This window comes from Macrotis lagotis, chromosome 1 (assembly GCF_037893015.1).
Source record: "Macrotis lagotis isolate mMagLag1 chromosome 1, bilby.v1.9.chrom.fasta, whole genome shotgun sequence".
Taxonomy (NCBI): Eukaryota; Metazoa; Chordata; class Mammalia; order Peramelemorphia; family Peramelidae; genus Macrotis; species Macrotis lagotis.
This window is the reverse complement of record NC_133658.1, coordinates 201184504-201203744: the sequence shown is the minus strand read 5'-3', so window position 1 is coordinate 201203744 and position 19241 is coordinate 201184504.

The following is a 19241-nucleotide window of genomic DNA, read 5'->3' as shown; positions in this document are numbered from 1 at the left end:
ATTTGGATATTTTATAATATCATTTGCATGCTATATTTGGATAATTCTTTATTTATAAATGCATAATAAACAAATATAATAAAGATAAATATATAATTTATAATATTTAATAAATTCACCCCTGAAAAGCTCCTAGAGTTATTGAATTTCGAGTTCCAACCATGTTTTGTCATGGTAGCACCAGACCACTTCACCCCTGTTTTAGATAGTAGATAAATAAATTCTTTTCTTGGGGCACTAGTCAATATACTGAGCATCACTGCAACTTTAAATTTCCCTACTGATAAAATGAAAACATAATGAAAGCAGAGACTTTTATTTTTGTCTATCCCTAATTCTTAATATAGTACTTGGAAAATAGGCATACTTAAAAATGCTTGTTAGATTTCCATTGTAGAAAATGCAAATAATATTTTTTGGTTTTGTTTGTTTTCCATCCTTCATTTTTGAAGAGGAGCAATGTCATCACGGATGATGTCTTGACTTACCGGCCATTTGGATTTAAATGAGACAGAGTTGCACAAAATAATCATGTAGTTAAATAGCCTAAGCAGTGGGGAAGCAGAATTGAAAGCTCATTGAAGTAATCCTATTCATTTCTTTTCCTTTCCAACTATCACTGCATTTCAAAGAATCAAAATTATCATGGGGGAAGAGAACTTTGCTTCAGGTTCCACATGTTGTGGGCCTCATTTCTATTACAACTTTGTTGCATTTTCCTCATAATCCATTTATATATGCTACCTTGTGAGTCCTATTTTCATAGCACTGCTTTGCTGGAATATACCTTTATCTCCAAACTCACTAAAAGAAAGGTCAAATTACTCTCATTAACTTTGAGTTCCAAGTGAAACATAAATTCTGAACTATAGCTACATCTCTCAAAAAGAAATGAGCAGCACAATTCCTGTACTAGGGAGGTATTTCCTTTCCTCATTTATGGACAATCTTATCATCTTTGTTACATTCCAGCTCTTGTCTTTAGGTCCTTTGATGGCTCTTAGCTCCACAGATAACAGCTTTAGCTGAAAAAATGAAACAAAAAAAACTGAGTGACTAAATGGCCACACCAAGGAAACAAACATACACACACACACACACACACACACACACACACACACACACACACATGCTTGCACACATACAAAACCTCTTGGATGAGAATACCTCCCAGAAATCTGATAGCTAAGTTTCATCTGCAATAGAACTCCCTGGCATCTCCTCCTAGAGCCCTGGTTGAGACACTGGGATCATAAGATCTGACAGATTCTGTTTGACTTTGTACCATATGGTTGTTACAACTTAAATCCCAATGAAGCTGAAATAGTTGCCCTTCAACTTCTTTGCTCTCAGCGGCTTTTGACTGGCTATAATTACTACATGGAGAAGGCCCTTGGTTGCTAAAATGTTATTTGATCTTAATAGTTAAATGGAATAGAATTCTATTGTTACTTAAAAGATTAAATGACTCCCTAATATCTGATTAAGCCCTTCTGAGAACAAGCCACAATAGGGTAGCCTCTTCTTATCTTTTTTCTTTGCTTTGCTTTTTAGTTCTTTAGAGTCTGTGGTCAAACCTTTTTTCACTTCTAGGGAAATGAAAAGTATTATGGAACTAATTGTTTGTTTTTTTCAAAAAACTATGGCAATAGTGGTTGTTTCTCAAATGTTCTGGGTAACTAAGTCATATTTCTCCTAAACCAAGTCAATTCCATTAATCTTTGCTTAAGAATTTACCTAATTGTTTTTTCTTCAATGAAACAGTATTCATTCATGTGTAAAAAAAACAGTGACTCAAAAGATAGAAGAACCTGGTGTTCAGATCCTGTTTCTTCCACTATATACAATATTTCCTTTCTCTGGGACCCCATTTTTTCATGTGTAAGAATATAGTAGTTATATCATATTCAAATCCTGTTTCACTTTCTTGTTTTCTGTGTTACTTTGGGCAAGTCACATCTTTTCTGGAGATCATTTTGCTCATTAAATAAGGAAGTTGGACTATATGGGCTTCAAAGTCTCTGTCATCTATAAACTTATAATCTTTTCATATCTGAGATCCCTTTTCATTTCTTGTTCTATGACAGAGATTATAGAAACAGATAGATGGAATAGATATAAAAGATAAAGCATTTATTATGTTTACCATGTGTCAGATACTATTCTAAACAATGGGCAAACAAAATCAAATAAAACATTCCTTGCCCCCAATAAACTTGAATTTTAATGATGGCAAGACAACACCAAAAGTATGCTGGAAAGGGGGATATAGAATTGAAGTAAATTGTATGAAGGCCAGATTCCCAAAATACTAAGCTAAAGCTTTCACCTATGTGAGCCAGGAGTGAGATTCAAACTTTTAGTTTGAGGAAGGGGAAAGACATTATGTAATACATATCATTTGTATTGAATGTGCATATATTTACCCAATACACTTGCTTCTTGTTTAAGGTCTTTTTAATTTTTAAAATTCTATCAATCATGAATTTCATAGACTAAGATTCCAATACTATAAAATGAATTTAAATTGGGGCTATTGACTTTTAATTATTTAATCACTAAACAGTCATTTCTCTTCCATCTAATGTATAAACAGAGAAAGTAACAAAGAATGAAGTATTCCTTTCCATTTTAAAAACCAATTCATGTAAACAGAGTTTGCCATTTTGTCTATTTAATCAACTTATAAGTCTCTAAAATAATGTCCATGAAGAAGAATGTACATTTTATATACTGTATTCTCTGTGCACATGTTTGTATTTGTGTGTTTGGGGATGGTAGTGGATCTGAGTGTGGGTGGGTATCTGAGCTGGGGATACAAAGGACAAAATGTAAGCAAGGAGCTTACATTCTTCACTCATTTATGGATTTTGTACTTATCAATAAGTATTTAAAAAGTGATAAGATTTGGACAGATTTGATATTTTCAAATATGTCACCTGTGAATCAGAATTCAGGGCTTTCTTTTCCAGTCATTTCTAAAAATAATTAACTCTCAGTTGTCTATCCAAGACTATGTTTATGACAAATACTGAAGTCCAAACTGACTGCTCTATGTTACCAACATTTTGCTAGGACACCTCCCCTAAAGTCACCCGCTCTTGTTCAAACTTTCTAATAATCAAATAAATCCGAATTAAACAATTCTTAGATACCCTATTACTTACAATGAATTGATCAAGACAGTTAACAATACAGTTCAGTAAATATCTCATTTCTTAAAATATAGAGGACTGAACCCAGTTTAGAAAAGTGAGTCACTCTCCAAGTAAGAAATGGTCAAAGGTTAATGAATAGGCAGTTTTCAAAAGAAGAAATCAAAGCTACCAATGGTCATATTAAATTTACCTCCCAAGGAAAACCCAGAAACTGTATGAACACAGTGACAAAACATTCTCATACAAATAAAGTCAGATCTAAACAACTGGAAAAATGTCAATTGCTCATTGTTAGGGTGAATTAATATATAAAAGTGACAATTCTACCCAAATTAAATTACTTGTTCAGTGCCACACCAATAATCATTTTGCTAAACTAGAAAAAATAGAAACAAAGTTAATCTGGAGCAACAAAAGGTCAGGAATAGCAAGGGAAGTGGTGAAAAAATTGTAAAGGAAAGTAGCCTATTTCTACCAGATCTAAAATTATACTATAAAGCAGCAGTCATCAAAACTTCCTGGAACTGGTTAAGAAATAGAGTAATGGATCAGTAGATTAAGAGGGGCGGCTAGGTGGCGTAGTGAATGAAGCACCAGCCTTGGAGTCAGGAGTACCTGGATTCAAATCCGGTCTCAGACACTTAATAATTACCTAGCTGTGTGGCCTTGGGCAAGCCACTTAACCCCACTTGCCTTGCAAAAAATCCTAAAAGAAAAAAAGAGAGAGAGAGGTTCAAAAGAAGTTGCAGTAAATGACTACAGTAATGCACTATTTGACAAATCCAAAGACATCAGCTTCTGACATAAGAATTCACTATTTGACAAAAATGGTTGGGAAAACTGGAAAATAGAATGGCAAAAACTAGGCATAGACCCACATCTTATACCCTATACCAAAATAAGGTCAAAATGGGGACATGATTTTAGACATAAACAGTGACATCAAAGATAAATAGACCAAGAAATACTCTATCAGATCTTTGGAAAGGGGACAAATTTATGATCAAAAAAGAAATGGAGTTTATTATAAATTGCAAAATTAATGATTTTGACTACATTAAAGCAGAAAGCTGGGAAACAAACTAGGAGTTCTGATTTTTTTTTCACAACCAGAAGTCTAATAAAGGTCCATTGAAAAATTTATAGAGAATTGCATCAAATTTATATGGTTACAAGTCATTTCCCAACTGATAAATGGTCAAAGGATATAAATAGATAGTTTTTCAAATGAAGAAATTAAAATTATATATAATCATATGAAAGAATGCTCTAAATCATAATTAATTAGAGAAATATAAATTAAAACAACTATGAAGTATCACCTCACACTTACCATGTTGACTAAGATGATAGAAAAGAAAAATGTTCAATGTTAGAGAGATTATGGGAAGATTGGGACTTTAATGCATTGCTGTTGGAGTTGTGAACTGATCTAACCATTTTGGAGAGCGGTATGGAACCATGCCCAAAGAGCAATAAAACTGATCCTATTCTTTGACCCAACAATTCCCATACTAGGCCTATATCTAGAAGAAATCATAAACAATGGGAAAAGTCTCATTTGTTCTAAAATATTCATAACAGCTCTTTTTTGTGATGGTAGAGAATTGGAAATTGAAGGGATGCCCATCAACTGGGGAATGGTTGAATAAGTTATAGTACATGAATGTTATGGAATACTATTGTTCTATAAGAAACCATAAATAGTTGGACTTTAGAGAAACATAGAATAAATTACAGGATCTGATGTTGAGTGAAGGAAGCAGAACCCAGAGAACAATGTACAAACTCCATGAAAAAGACTCACTGAAGAAAAGAATTTGGAAAAGGACATGCTAATAAGAAACTTTAGTTATTCTATTAAATTTACTATGCACATTCAGTTTAGAATTTGAGGTTTTCTGTGTGATCTCATTTTTTTCTATTTGTTTATTTCAATATTTGTTTCTGTTGATAAGTTACTAAGCTTATAATTAAAATAGCTGTTCTCAGGGAATGAAGATTCATTTCAGTAGTTTAAGAAAAAATGCAATTAGTAATACAAAACTGTTGCTACTGCAACAACAACAACAAAATCAAATTCTGTCGTTTGCTATTAGGAAACGTGATTTCATCAGTATAGATTATACTTCCACTCGAGTAGATCACAATCTGTCCATGTTGTTTCATCTTGTAAAATTGTTATTTTTTTCTAGGAGCGTGGGGATAGGGTTTTTTCTGTCCCCCATCTTTGTGTGGATGGAATTACTTTTCTCACTCCAATGACTCATCTTCTCGGATGTCACATTCTTTCTAGTCACTCCCTCAGCACCACCCCCCCTTAGGAAATGGTTTTCCTTTCTGAGTAAACAGAAGGGGGAAAAAGATAATGTAAAAGGAAAATAATTTGCATGCTACCTCTCATAGGAGTTACAGTCTTCTTCTCAATACAACTAAATATTAACATTAACATTTTCTTTTTTCCTCCCTCCTCTGGGAAAGTTATGAAAAGAAAAAGAAATAATAATCTCATTTGTTCAGTTCGAGTCCCCAAAGAAGGAAAAAGCCTGATTAATATATTCTGCAGTTATGAAATGTCTCTCTCTGTCTCTCCAGTTTCTCTCTTTTTCTGTACATCATTTGAATATTGAAATACTTTGATCAGCAATATAATAGTTAACTGCATTAATCTTGAAAGAAAACAACTTTTAAATTAAAAACTAATGTTAAAGAAAATGGATAGTCTGGGAACTGATGAATTCCTTTTCCCAAGAAGCCAAGATAGGAGGCAGATGGAGAAGGGATCTGAGTGATAACTTGCCTTGATCTCAGAAATTCAATCACTTTCTCCATATTGGTTCATAGTATATCACAATATCACGAGATATTCTTGCCACCCCTGCTTCTCTTATGCTCTGCTCTTGGTTCCCAGCCCTGCTGCTTACTATGTGGTGAAGTTCTGCTTGCCTCCTATCTGGATCTGTGTCTTCTCTCAGACCTACCTATTCTGCTGATGTTTCTGCCTTCCCTTTCCTCCTTTGGGAATTGGATAGTGAACTCTCTGAAGGATGAGAGGAATGCTAAGAGATTTCTAACACACAAGCAGAACATCCTGCTATTCCTGTTCCTTCCCTTATATAAAATCTCTATAGAGTGGAGACACAATATGTTAGAGGCCTTCCTTGGATTATTTTAATATTTCATGGAGGAAATTATTCACTGTCTATATGTTATTCAAAATTCTCACTATTTGATGGATACCTTTTTCTCCCGACTGTACATTCCCATAATTATGGATTTTACAAAATTGAATCAATATTATAATGTACCACAGGCTACTTACGCCCACCAAGCATTTTCCCATTACATTTTCAGTATGATTTAGTAATATTCTGAATTACGAAGTCAAGTGTAACTTTGATTGGAAAATTGTCCCTTCTTTTACGGAACTGAAGGAATATCAAAGGGAAGACATTTTTAATTGTCTCCTAATTCTGAAAGGATTTTTCAATATAAGTAGACAGCAGATTTTCTTGAAGGAAAAGAATGCATAGCCATGGAACACCATAGCACTTAATTACCCTTACTGACATCATTCCAGTCTCCAAGATAATGCAAGAAGAAATTATAAGATCTCATTGTTTTCTGCTGTGCTTGTAAAATTCTCTAGAGATTATAGAGAAAAACTCCTAATATCAAATGTGTTTTCTAATAACAGCAAGCTGATATGTTACCAGGTCTTTTGCTCACAGTTTTTCTGCACTTTTACAAATTAGATATTAACTATATGAGTATTTGTAATAGAAAACATGAAGTTTTTAAAATTTTATGGAAACAAAATGCCCATAATATTATACACATGGAACCTCCCAAAGAAATTAAAAGCTACTTAAAGGTATACTGGATGGTTTACATTTCTTGTTAAATGGTTTAACAAAGACAGATTTGATCTTTTTTTTGATGGCTTTCACTTTTAAATGATTTTCATTTCCTAAAAAGCTCTCCTTCATCACTTCCAAAAAGCCACCCTTAAAAAAGGGAAAAACAGTTCAACAAAATTAACCAACTCTTAATCTAAATCTGCTTAATGCTCAGAGTTCTATACCCATAATCATTTACCTCTGCAAAGAAGAAAGGGAGATCTATTCCTTTTCTGGAGGGACAAGCATGTTAATTATAATTTCAACAGCATTTAGATTTGATTTTTGTTGCTGTTTTGCATTCTATTGACATTGCTTTAGCCATTGTGAATATTGTTTTCCTTGTTCTGCCTACTCTACTGCTTACTTTATCAGGTCCAATAAGTTTTCCTTTCCATATTTCTTTGTATTTTTCACGTTTGTAATTTCTAACATGCCTTTTATGTGTCTAACATTTTTTTAACATTTCCTAATCAAAAGAAATCTACTTTTCAGTTTGTATTTCTTTACTACTATAGACTACTCTTGTTGTCCTTCATAATTGAAGAAAACCAAAATAACATCATGATTTTGCGAGTAATATACACTGTGTCCAACTATAACCAATCAAATCAATAGGTGCTCTGGAATACTATCACATATCAGGCATATATAGTCCATATGAACATTTTGGAAAGAAATATCACTCAAATTGTACATCTCTTGCTTCATTTGAGCTACTGCATTTAAAAAAAAGATTTTGGTGTATATGGGATCTTTTTGTCATTAGCTTCATTGTTATATGTCCCTAGCAGTAGGAACTCTAGGACAAAGACTATATGGAATTTGTCTAGTATATTCTTATTCATGAGTTTAGAATCTCTACTGATTTAGACAGGATGGTTCATAAAAGGTGTCATTTAAATGCATGTTTGAGCATAATTCAGGTACTACTGAATATCCTAGCAACCATGATGGTAAAAATGGATTCTATAAAAGATGTCTTAAGCTTATATTGCAAGTTGTCTGCACTGAATTTTTATTTTTTACCTAATTACAGAACAAATTAGCTGTCATTATATTAAGAAAGTAAAGGCTAAAGATTAAATTTAGAGTTCAAAATCTGTTGGGGAAATATCCTCACAGTAATGAACGTAGGATAATGTAAAGAGAAAGATGGTACTAAATAGTCAAGGCAGTCAAGGTAGGACATCTGAACTCATTCTTGAGGGAAGAAAAGAATTTTAACAAATAGAAAAGAAAAGGGAATGCATCACATGTTTGGTGGATAGCTAGAAATATAGAACTAATATTATGATATTCCTACTTCATTGATTCATTCTATAGGCAATCTTAAGAGTTAAAAACAGGGAGATCAAGATAGAGAAGGATGCTGAGGTGTCATATATCATATGAGGATCAGAGATGTTTATCCTAAAGAAGCCTTAGAGTTGTACAAAATAACTAAGTACTAAGGGAACTCTCCTGAATTAAATTTGTTTTACTTGCCCCCAGAATATAAAACTAAAAACAAAGGAGAAGGGATGGTCTAACAAAGAAATAAAAATTAGACTTGAACTATTGAGAAACCATGCTAGCAATTAGAATTTGACAAAAGTGAAATATTTTACCTCAGAATACAATTGATCTCCTTTCCTGTGTGATAAAATCAAAGGCTAGATTGGCATTTGTAGGGTATATGATGAGTGAGTGTTTTAGTTCAGATATGGGTCAGGCTAGATGAATATGAATGTGCCTTCTAATTATGAGATTCTCTGGTTCTATGAAGAAAATTCAGTGGCTCAAAGTGCTATTCTACTTCATCCTCTTCCCTTACAAGCACACTATTCAATGGTCGCATCAAATCAGTAAGAAGGGAATATAATAGTACCAGGAATACTTCTTGATGATTGTCATCAGGGTCAGTTATTTCTACATATTGGGGTTTGGAAGCCAGGTGTTCATAAATAGAGGATGTTTGTAAATAAAATGGAACAATGGTAAAATTGAATAAAGAGTGAAGCTTGATTTACTTTATTTGGAAAAAGAAATAAATTTAAAGAGAAGAGGTAGAGGGAAAAGGAGACTTGTGTATTTCTCCATGGACTCCTGACAATCAGCAAAGATTTTAGATACAATAGCACAAGTTCTTTATCATATCTAATTTAATTGCCAAATTCCTTTTATTTATTGTGGATACATCATTATTGCTATTCTAATGGTTTTTATCAGTAACTAGAATATCTATTTCATCCCCCCCAAAAAAGAATCAAGGGAACAAAAGTGATAGAGACAAAGATCAGAAGGATAAAGTTAACTGAACAAAAGTTAGACAATAAGTATGAAGAGGATTAAGAAGGATGATAGTACACGCATGAGAAGGAGATTGTCTTGGTTATAATTAACTAAGATAAGAGGTCAAAGACAGAAGGGGGGGTACATGATTCCTACTTAGTGGGAAGAAATAAAGTGGTAGGGAAGAGATATTGAACAATTGGGTGACCACAAGGTGGTGACGGTGGCCCAAGACAATTTGGGTATTATCTGAAGTGAAAACAAAGGATAGTGGTGGGAAATGGAGAATAGGAAAGATAGAGAACAAAGAGAGAAAAAAAGGGCCAGTGAAGGGAGTGTGAAACTATTATACTATACTTTTCCTTTATTGGCTCAACAATTAGGAGAATATATATTCAAGGGAAAAGATTACTTTTTTTCCCTTTGCTTTTCCATTGCTTAGCACAGTGCCTATTACATAGGAAGCACTTTAGCAAATCTTGTTGAATTGAAGGAAACTTAACCAATACTTTATATTTATCTTTATAAACATTCAAAAGCACTGGAATGCTTTTAATGTAATTTACTGAACTTTATAAAATTCTGTGAAAGGTTTTTAAATTAATTTTCCTTTTCTTTTATTGCTCAAAGCTTATATTCATCAGTATATATTTAAAATGATTGTAGCACAAGGACTCATTTCTCTTTGTTTTTTTATTTTTTAGATTTTTGCAAGGCAAATGGAGTTAAGTGGCTTGCCCAAGGCCACACAGCTAGGTAATTATTAAGTGTCTGAGACTGGATTTGAACCCAGGTACTCCTGACTTCAAGGCCAGTACTTTATCCACTACGCCACCTAGCCACCCCTCATTTCTCTTTAAGAAAAATTTAAATCCTGAAAAAGTCACCCAGACAATCAATGGCAGACAGAAAAAAGAAACTTCTGCTTCTACTCTTCACACTAGAACACATGTTTTAAATACCATATTAAATCTATCTATCTATCTATCTATCTATCTATCTATCTATCTATCTAATCTATTGTAACCCGTGTCCCAAACTAATGATATGGAACTCTCTTCATTGAGGGAGCTGAAAAGATGAAAGAGACCAGCTCCATTTCAAGTTGTTGAAGGAAAAGACTCTAGGATGATATGAGAGTAGCTGGCGGTCTCCATCATGAATGGCCCTGGCCTTGGCTAACTACTCTAGAATCTTTGGTCAGTTTCCCCTTGAGCAAAATCTAGAGCTAACTAGCTCTTTCTCTCTCTCTCTCTCTCTCTCTCTCTCTCTCTCTCTCTCTCTCTCTCTCTCCCCCTCCCCCTACATATACCTTTTCTGTCTAATTTTTTATGACTTGGATAAATGGATTTTACTATTTGTTATATGTATTCATTATGAAACTGACATTAGGAAGGAAAGAGTTCTTTCCTTAGGTTTAGAGTTTTGGGTCCCTTTACCCTTAAAAATAGTGACATGGTAATGAGAAGTAAGATTGAACCCAATCATATCCTAATGTAGACTAACAACATCAAAGAGAGCACATAGAATTGTAACCTACTACCTCCTCTCCCTGAGGAAATCAAAGTGTCTTTTGCTTGTTACCCAATCTGATAAGAATGAAAGTCTCCCTTGGAGCCTGATAGATGAAGAAGAGTCTAGAGATGTCTATTCTATCCTGTTTTGAGTCACTTAGGAACATCTCCATGCAACATTACATATAGACAATGTACACAAGGACTCTTGAAATTTGGGGGATCTACTTTCTCTTTCTCTTCCATTTACATGCATACATGTATATAAATATACAATTAGTGTAATGTTCACACACCATTCACATGCATATATATGTAAGGAGTCTGGTCAAAGCTGATAAGTGCACCACTGAGGTAACAGAAGCAAAGAATTGTCTTTAGACAGTTATCTAATAATATCTTTAGACTGAGATTTTAAAGGAAGAGGTATTTATACTTCATCATTCCTATAGGAAGAATGAAGAAGCTCAATCTATTTCTGATGCAATAGAGTAGTTAGCCATTGGATAGATTAAGAAACAATCAAACCCCTGGTATCCTTTGAAAAGAAACACTTTCCTAAGGATTCAGTGAAGAGTATCATTTCTGGTAGCAAAGAAGAAAGTTAGATTTGGAAGGTGAATCCAAAGAGACTCTTTTTCCTTTTCCCTTGTATGAATTTTTAAGTATATGTGGGAAGTGAAGGTGGGTGCTAGGAGAGAAGATTTATTCTTCTAAATTATCTGCTACAACATGACAGTGTTTTATCAAGATCTATTCACTAAATCTATAGGTAACTTAGATTTTAGAGACAATATTAATCTGGCTTAGCTGTTAAAATTTTTTCCTTAATAAAGAGTTTAATCCTGTAATCAAATTAAAAATAAGTCAAAGAAATAAATAGTAATTTATTTCCTTTTCATCCAGAAGATTTAAGGTTTCTCAGGAAAAAAAAAAGCCATTTATGATTGATACAGACTGCCAAGGTAAAGGACTCTTCTGCTGAGCCTTGTCAAATTTTCACAATGCCCAGAAAATGAAATTATAGCAATTTGTTCTCATTTGAATGTTACATTCCAATCACTGGGCAGAATTAAATCTTCCTCCTCTCTTTGCTTCTGACTCTATCTTGTCCATCTTGGCCCTACTTTCATGTCTTCCCTTGGAACATGACTTACCTTTCATTAAGCTTTAGAGCAGGGTAGCTAGATGGTGCAGTGGATAGAGCACAGGACCTGAGTTCAAATCCAGCCTCAAACACTTACTAATTGCCTAGGTGTGTGACCTTGGGCAAGTCACTTAACATCATTCCCTTAAATAAATAAAATTCAAAAGAAAAGATTTAGAGCAGGTCTCACTATTTTGACAAAAATTTTTGGGAAAAGTGGAAAATAGTATGACAAAAAATTAGGCATAGACTCATATCTCATACCCTATACCAAAATAAGTTCCAAATTGGGTACAAAATTAAGGGATATACCATAGACCAATTAACAGATCAAGAAATACTCTGTTGTATCTATGGAAAAGGGACACATTTATGACCGCACAAGAAATAAGAGTTTATTATAAATTGCAAAATGAATGATTTTGATTATATTAATTTATAAAGCTTTTGTACTAATAGAACTAATATTGTCAGAAAGATGGGAAACAATTTTCACAACTAGGGGTTCTAATAAAGGTCCCATTTCTAAAACATATAGAGATTTGACTCAGATTTATAAGGCCACAAGTCATTCCCTAATTGATATATGATCAAAAGCTATGAACAAGCAATTTTCAAATTTCAAAGAAATTAAAGCTATATATATATATATATATATATATATATATATATATGTATGTATGTATATAAAACATATGAATAAATGCTCCAAATCACTACTGATAAGAGAAATGCAAATTAAAACAATTATGACTTATCACCTCATACCTATCATATTGGCTAAGATGACTAAAAGGGAAAATAAACAATTTAGGAGAGGTTGTGAGAGGATTGGAACATTAATGAAATATTGGTGAAGTTGTGAACTAATCCAACCATTCTGGTTTTTTATTTTTTTTTATTTTTTTAGGATTTTTCAAGGCAAATGGGTTAAGTGGCTTGCCCAAGGCCACACAGCTAGGTAATGATTAAGTGTCTGAGGCTGGATTTGAACTCAGGTACTCTTGACTCCAGAGCCAGTGCTCTATACACTGCATCACCTAGTTGCCGCTAATCCAACCATTATGGAAAGCAATATGGAACTATGCCCAAAGAACAATAAAGCTGATCATGCTTTTTGATCTAGCGATGCCAGTACTAGGTCTAAATCCAGAAGAAATCATAAAAAATGGGAAAGGTCCCACATGTTCCAAAATATTCAGAACAGCTCTTTTTGTAGTGGCAAAGAATTGGAAATCGAGGAGATGCCTTTTAATGGGGAATGGTTGAACAAGTTATGGTATATGAGTTATGGAGTCCTGTTGTTCTAAAAGAAACCATGAATGGTCAGACTCTAGAGAAGCATGGAATGACTTACAGGATCTGATGCTGAGGGAAGTGATCAGAACCAAGAGAATAATGTACACATTAACCACATTGTGAGTGATCAGTCTTGATGGATGCAGCTCCACTCAGCAGTTAAGAGAGCTTTTGACAATTCTGGGAGACCTGTTATGGACAACGCTATTCACATCCAGAGGAAGAAAAACAAAACAAGAAACTACAGAATCTGAATGAACACTACATTAACTTTTAAAAATTTCTCTTATGTTTTTCATTCCTATTTCATGATTTTCTTTCTTTTCCCTTAGTCCTAATTCCTCATAAAGAAAATGACTAATCTGTAAACATGTTAAGCAAACACAAATGTATATGTACAATGTTCACCAACTGTTTGTCACTGAGAAGAAGGGGGTGGGAAGGGAGGCTGGAAGGAAATTATGTATCATAAATATGCATGTGGATGAATGTTGAAAAATTTTTAGAACATGTGATTAGAAAAATAAGATATAAATTAGAAAAAAAATAATTAATTATTTAATTAATGCAAAAAATTTGAGTAGGGGAGAGCCAAGATAGAGGATCAGAGATAGCAACCAACTTAATTCTCCCTTTCAAAAACTATAAAAAATTCTTCAGATCAAATTTTGGAGTAGCAAGGTCAACAAAGAGTCAGAAAAAAACATGCTTCTGATCTAAGACAACTTAGGAGGTCAGTTGGAGAGATCCATAACAACACAGTGGGGTGGTGAGTACACATAATGGCAGGTAATATCAAGTGGAGGACCTAGGAGGTAGTTGTTATAGTGAAAGCAACAGCTTTAGGGGCTTTCAACTCAAAGATGGTAAGTGGGGTCAGTAAAATATTACAGGGGACCCTACTTGCACTGGATGTAACTGGAGCTAATTGACAGTTCTCTTGCTCTTACACAGTTCCGAGTTACAGAAAGACCAGAGAAGCACATTTGTAGCAGATCACAAGGGAGCAATTCCAAGGCAGAGAGGAAGACAAATGCTTACTGCCAAAAGAGAATAAGGGGCCTGATCACAGTTCCAGGAACAAGAGAGGTGCTAGCATCTGTGGATGCAGGGAAACAGAGGGCCTTCTTGGATAAAGATCAGAAGATAAACCAGAAGAGCAGTGATCTTACGCCTCAGAACATACCACCTTGGAAACATCAAAAAAACTTGAAGATTCCCAAAACTAGTTGTGAAAATAGCAGTTCAAAAACACTGAAGATTCAGATAGTGCCTTCCCAATTCCAGATGAGAAAACACAATGTTAATGTAAAGTATGTCAAGAAATAATAATAATAAGGGGAAACTAAGCAAACAATAGCAACAAAAAAAGAACAATCATAAAAAGCAACTACTTTGGCAGAGAAACCTGAGACATTGATACACTCAATAACATGAAAACATCCCAGAAGAAAGTCTCAAAGAAAATTTGTTATTCAGATATAAGAAAAACAATCATTTCTAGACTAGTTAATTAAAGTGGAAGAGGAAAAATTGAAAAAAGAAATGAGAATGATAGAAGAAAGTTAAGAAAAGAGAATTAACATCTCGGAAAAAGAGCACAAAAACTCAGTGAAAAAAAAAAAGACTACATTAGAAGCAGAATGAACCAAATTGGGAAAAGGTACAAAATCTCACTGAAAAAAAAAATTCCCTGAAAATTAAAAGTGGGAAAAATGGACACTAATAACTTCATGAGACATCAAGAAATAATAAGATAAAGCCTAAAGATTGAAAAAATGTGAAATATCTCATCAAAAAACAGCTGACATTGAAAATAGATGGAGGAAAGATAATTTAACAATTATTGTAGGGGCAGGTAGCTGGAACAGTAGATAGAGTACTGACCCTGGAGTCAGGAGGACCTGAGTTCATATTTAGTCTCAGACACTTGATAATTATCTAGCTACTCTATTGCCTTTTAAAGAAACCAAATAAACAAACAAACAAAAAGAATTATTATACTACCTGAAAGCTATAATCAAAAAAGTATAGATATTATATTTTTAAACTTATAAAGGAAAACTCTCTCAATATCTTGAATTTAGAGGGTGAAATAGAAATGAAAACAAAACATCAATCACCTTCTGAATGAAATTAAAAAAGGAAAAATTCCCAGAAATATCAGTCAAATTATAAAGCTCCCATGTTGAGGAGAAAGTGCCTCAAGCAACCTAGAAGAAACAATTCAAATATCATGGAGTCACAGTCAGAATTACATGAGTTTAATCAGCTTTCATCTTAAAGGAGTAATGAACTTGGAATATGATATCTTGGAAAGCAAAGGAGACAGGATTACAAACATGATTAGTCTTTCAAGATAAAAAAATGGATTTTTTAGTAAAATATAAAAATTTCAAATACCTCTGATGAAAAGACTAGAAAATAGAAAATTAAACATTCAAACACAAGAATTAAGAAAAGATAAATATGGAGAATATTTTTAAAAGTTCAATAAAATAAAACTGTTTATATTTCTATTTGGGTAGAGTATACATATAATTCCTGAGAACTTGATCATTATTAGGGAAGTTAGAAACAATCTACATAAACAAAGGTCATCGGTGTGATTTTATTAGAATGATCTAAAAAAATGAAGGAATGAGAAAGAAGGATGCACTAGCAAAAGGGTAGAGCAGAATGGGAATAATTATCTCACATAAAAGAGGCATATCAGGAAAAAAATTTTTATAGTGGAGGGGAAAATGGGAGAATGGGTAATGCTTCTAATTGGAATTTCTTCAAGAAGAGAAGGAAAAAAATCTGTGTGTGTGTGTGTGTGTGTGTGTGTGTGTGTGTGTAAACACATGAAGTTGAGTATAGAAATCAAATCTACCTTACCCAATATGGAAATAAGAGGAGAAAGATATGAGAAAGAGGTGAGGGATGATGGAAAGTAAGGCAGTCAACAGAAGCAAAATAGACTTTGAGGATGGTTAGGATAAAAAGAAAGAGAGAGAGAAGGATAAATAGAAGAAAAATTATGGAAGGGAATATCCTCTTAGTAATCGTAACTGGGAATGTGAATTGGATGAACTCATCCATTAAATGAAAGCACAGAGCAGAATGGATTAGAAACCAGAATCTCACAATACATTGTTTACTTGGAATAGAAACACAGAGCTAAAATAAGGAACTGGAGCAAAATCTATTATGCTTAAACTAAAAAAAGGTAGGGATAGCAATCATGAAGTCAAAAAAAAAGCAAAAACAAAAATGCATCTATAGAAATGATAATAAGGAAAGCTACATCTTGCTAAAAATTACTTTAAACAATGAAGAATATCAAAAAATTTACAGCAAAAATTATACCTATATATATGTGTATATATATATACATATATATATATATGTATATATATATAAAGCTCTGATAAAGCATTCTTTTTACAAATATGTATATAGGGAACTGAGTCAAATTTGTGAAAAAAATAAAAATCATTCCCCAATTGATCAATTTTTCAGTGAACAGGAAGTTTTCAAAAAAGGAAATCAATGCTATCTATAGTCAAATAAAAATGCTTTAAATTACTATTGATGGAGAAATGCAAATACAAAAAAATCTCCCAGGAATACCTCACATCTATTTGGAATGAAAAATTCTGGGAAATTAGGGAAAATAAGTACACTAAAGAACTATTGGAGGAGTTGTGAAATGGTCCAGTCTGGAGAAAAAATTTGTTTCCCATTCTTGAGAACAATGTGGAAATATGCTTAGAGGGTTATAAAGCTACTTATATCCTTTGACACAGTAATATAACTGAATCCTAAGGATAACAAAGAAAAAATGAAAGGACCTATTTGAACAAAAATATTCATAGTTAATCTTTTTGGTGGCAAATAATTTGAAATTCAGGAAATATATATATGTGTGTGTGTGTGTGTGTGTGTGTGTGTGTGTGTGTGTGTGTGTGTGTGTGTATAAATTTGGGAATGACTGAATAAATTGTGCCACATGATTATGATAAATTACTATATTATTTTATAAGAAATGATGGGGAGGGTGGTTTCATTCCAAAAAAGTGGGAAAGTTTATATGAACTGATACTAAGTGAAATGAGCAACTTTATTTTTGATGGAATTAAACATTGCCTTCTTAGAGACAGATGGAACTACTGGTTCCTGCTGGCAAACCCTGTAGTTTTCATTTTCCTTTAGTAAAAGACTTGATTGATCAGCACAATGATCGATTCAAAAGAAATCATGATGAAAAATACAATCAACCTCCAGAAGATAGAACTGATGAACTCTGAATGCCTATTAAAATACAGTTTTATAATTTTCTTAATTTCTGTTTTTTGAGTGATATAACTAATATGGAAATATGCTTTGCATAATTTCACATGTATAATTGATATCATTTGCTTGCCTTCTCAGGGAGGAGAGGAAAGGATCTGGAACTCATTTTTTTTAAAGGAAAGTTAAAAATAAATTTTAAGTATTTTTAAAAATAAAATGGAGCAACAACAAAAATTTTAGAGCAGCTTGGCTCATTCTGTTGAGAACCCTCATTGCCTAGGACTTCTTTGGGAATCTTAGAGTATGAAGAGAGCTCAGAGGTCATAGGTTTGTTGGCACTAATCCTATATTCTTTTTTGTTCATTAGTTTAGGAAGCTGAGACTGAGACTCAGGGAGATGAAATAACATTCAAATTCAAGTGCCCTGACTCTGAATCATAACAAAATGAAAATGTTGGTTATGCCTATAATTTACTCCAACCTGAACCTGAACAGTAAAACATGTGCATATGCTGTCAGAAATTGGTGTGGATACCTTGTTCCAAACAAATTAGGCAATCAGAGTCCAGGGTCCCAACTGGTAGAGCTCAAGTGGAAAGAGATAGATAGCCAGAACAAAGTCTCATAAAGGTCTGACACATAGTAAGCACTTTATTAATATTTGTTTACTGGGCAATCCTCTCTAACTACAAGTGGTCATAATGAGTAATAATAGATGGGAGAGCTTACCATTTATGGGTCAGATGCTATAATAAGTGATTTAAAATTATTATCTCATTTGGTCCTCAAAACACTGCTCTGAGATAGATGTTGTCTTCATTTTTTAGATAGGAAGATGAAGTACACAGAGGTTCAATGACTTGCCCAGAGTCTTACAGATAAGTGTCTCAGGTCAAAGCTGAACTTGTCTGCCAGATTCAGGGTCATGAAATCTCTACTTGAAAACTAACAGCGAGAGAAACTCAGAAGCATACAAGGTATCATGTTTCACTTTCCCATTTTTCTTTCTAAGTTTTCTCTTATATATTTGAAAGAAAACATGGCATATAGTGACAAGAGCTTTGAATTGAATTGGAAGTTATGAGATTTATACTTGCATATCAGGTGTGCCATTCACTTTTTAGCTTATGTGACTGAAAAAATACAACCTCTCAATCATCTCATCTGTAAATGGAGGAAATATCTTGCCAAAAGAACATATCATATTTTATATAAATTATTATTTACAATATTATTTGGTGGTATATCTTAAATAGAGGACAATTTTTCACGTGTAAGTCAAATTGTCCTTATTTATGTCTGGATCTATATTTTAATTGTGGCATATTAATAAGGCAAATATGAAACTGAATTGAAAGCTTTTGTCAAAGGTCTTAAAAATACAGCAGTGTAAATGTTGCAGTCCTTTGGGCGCTTTGTTCAATGATTATCAAATTAATGATCAGTTTCTCTTTCTATCATGAGGATTTGTTTTGGCATATTTTCCCTCTTCAGTCACTGTTATTTTCCTGTATTTAAAGATTTGTGACTGATACAAATGATGAATGCTTTATATAAATAGATAAACACAACTGGATCACATTTGGAGAGATTACTGATGTTTTCATCTTTTGTTGAATAAATTTATGATCCCTTTGACTAAAAAAGGTGGAAGCCATCTTTCATCATAAGA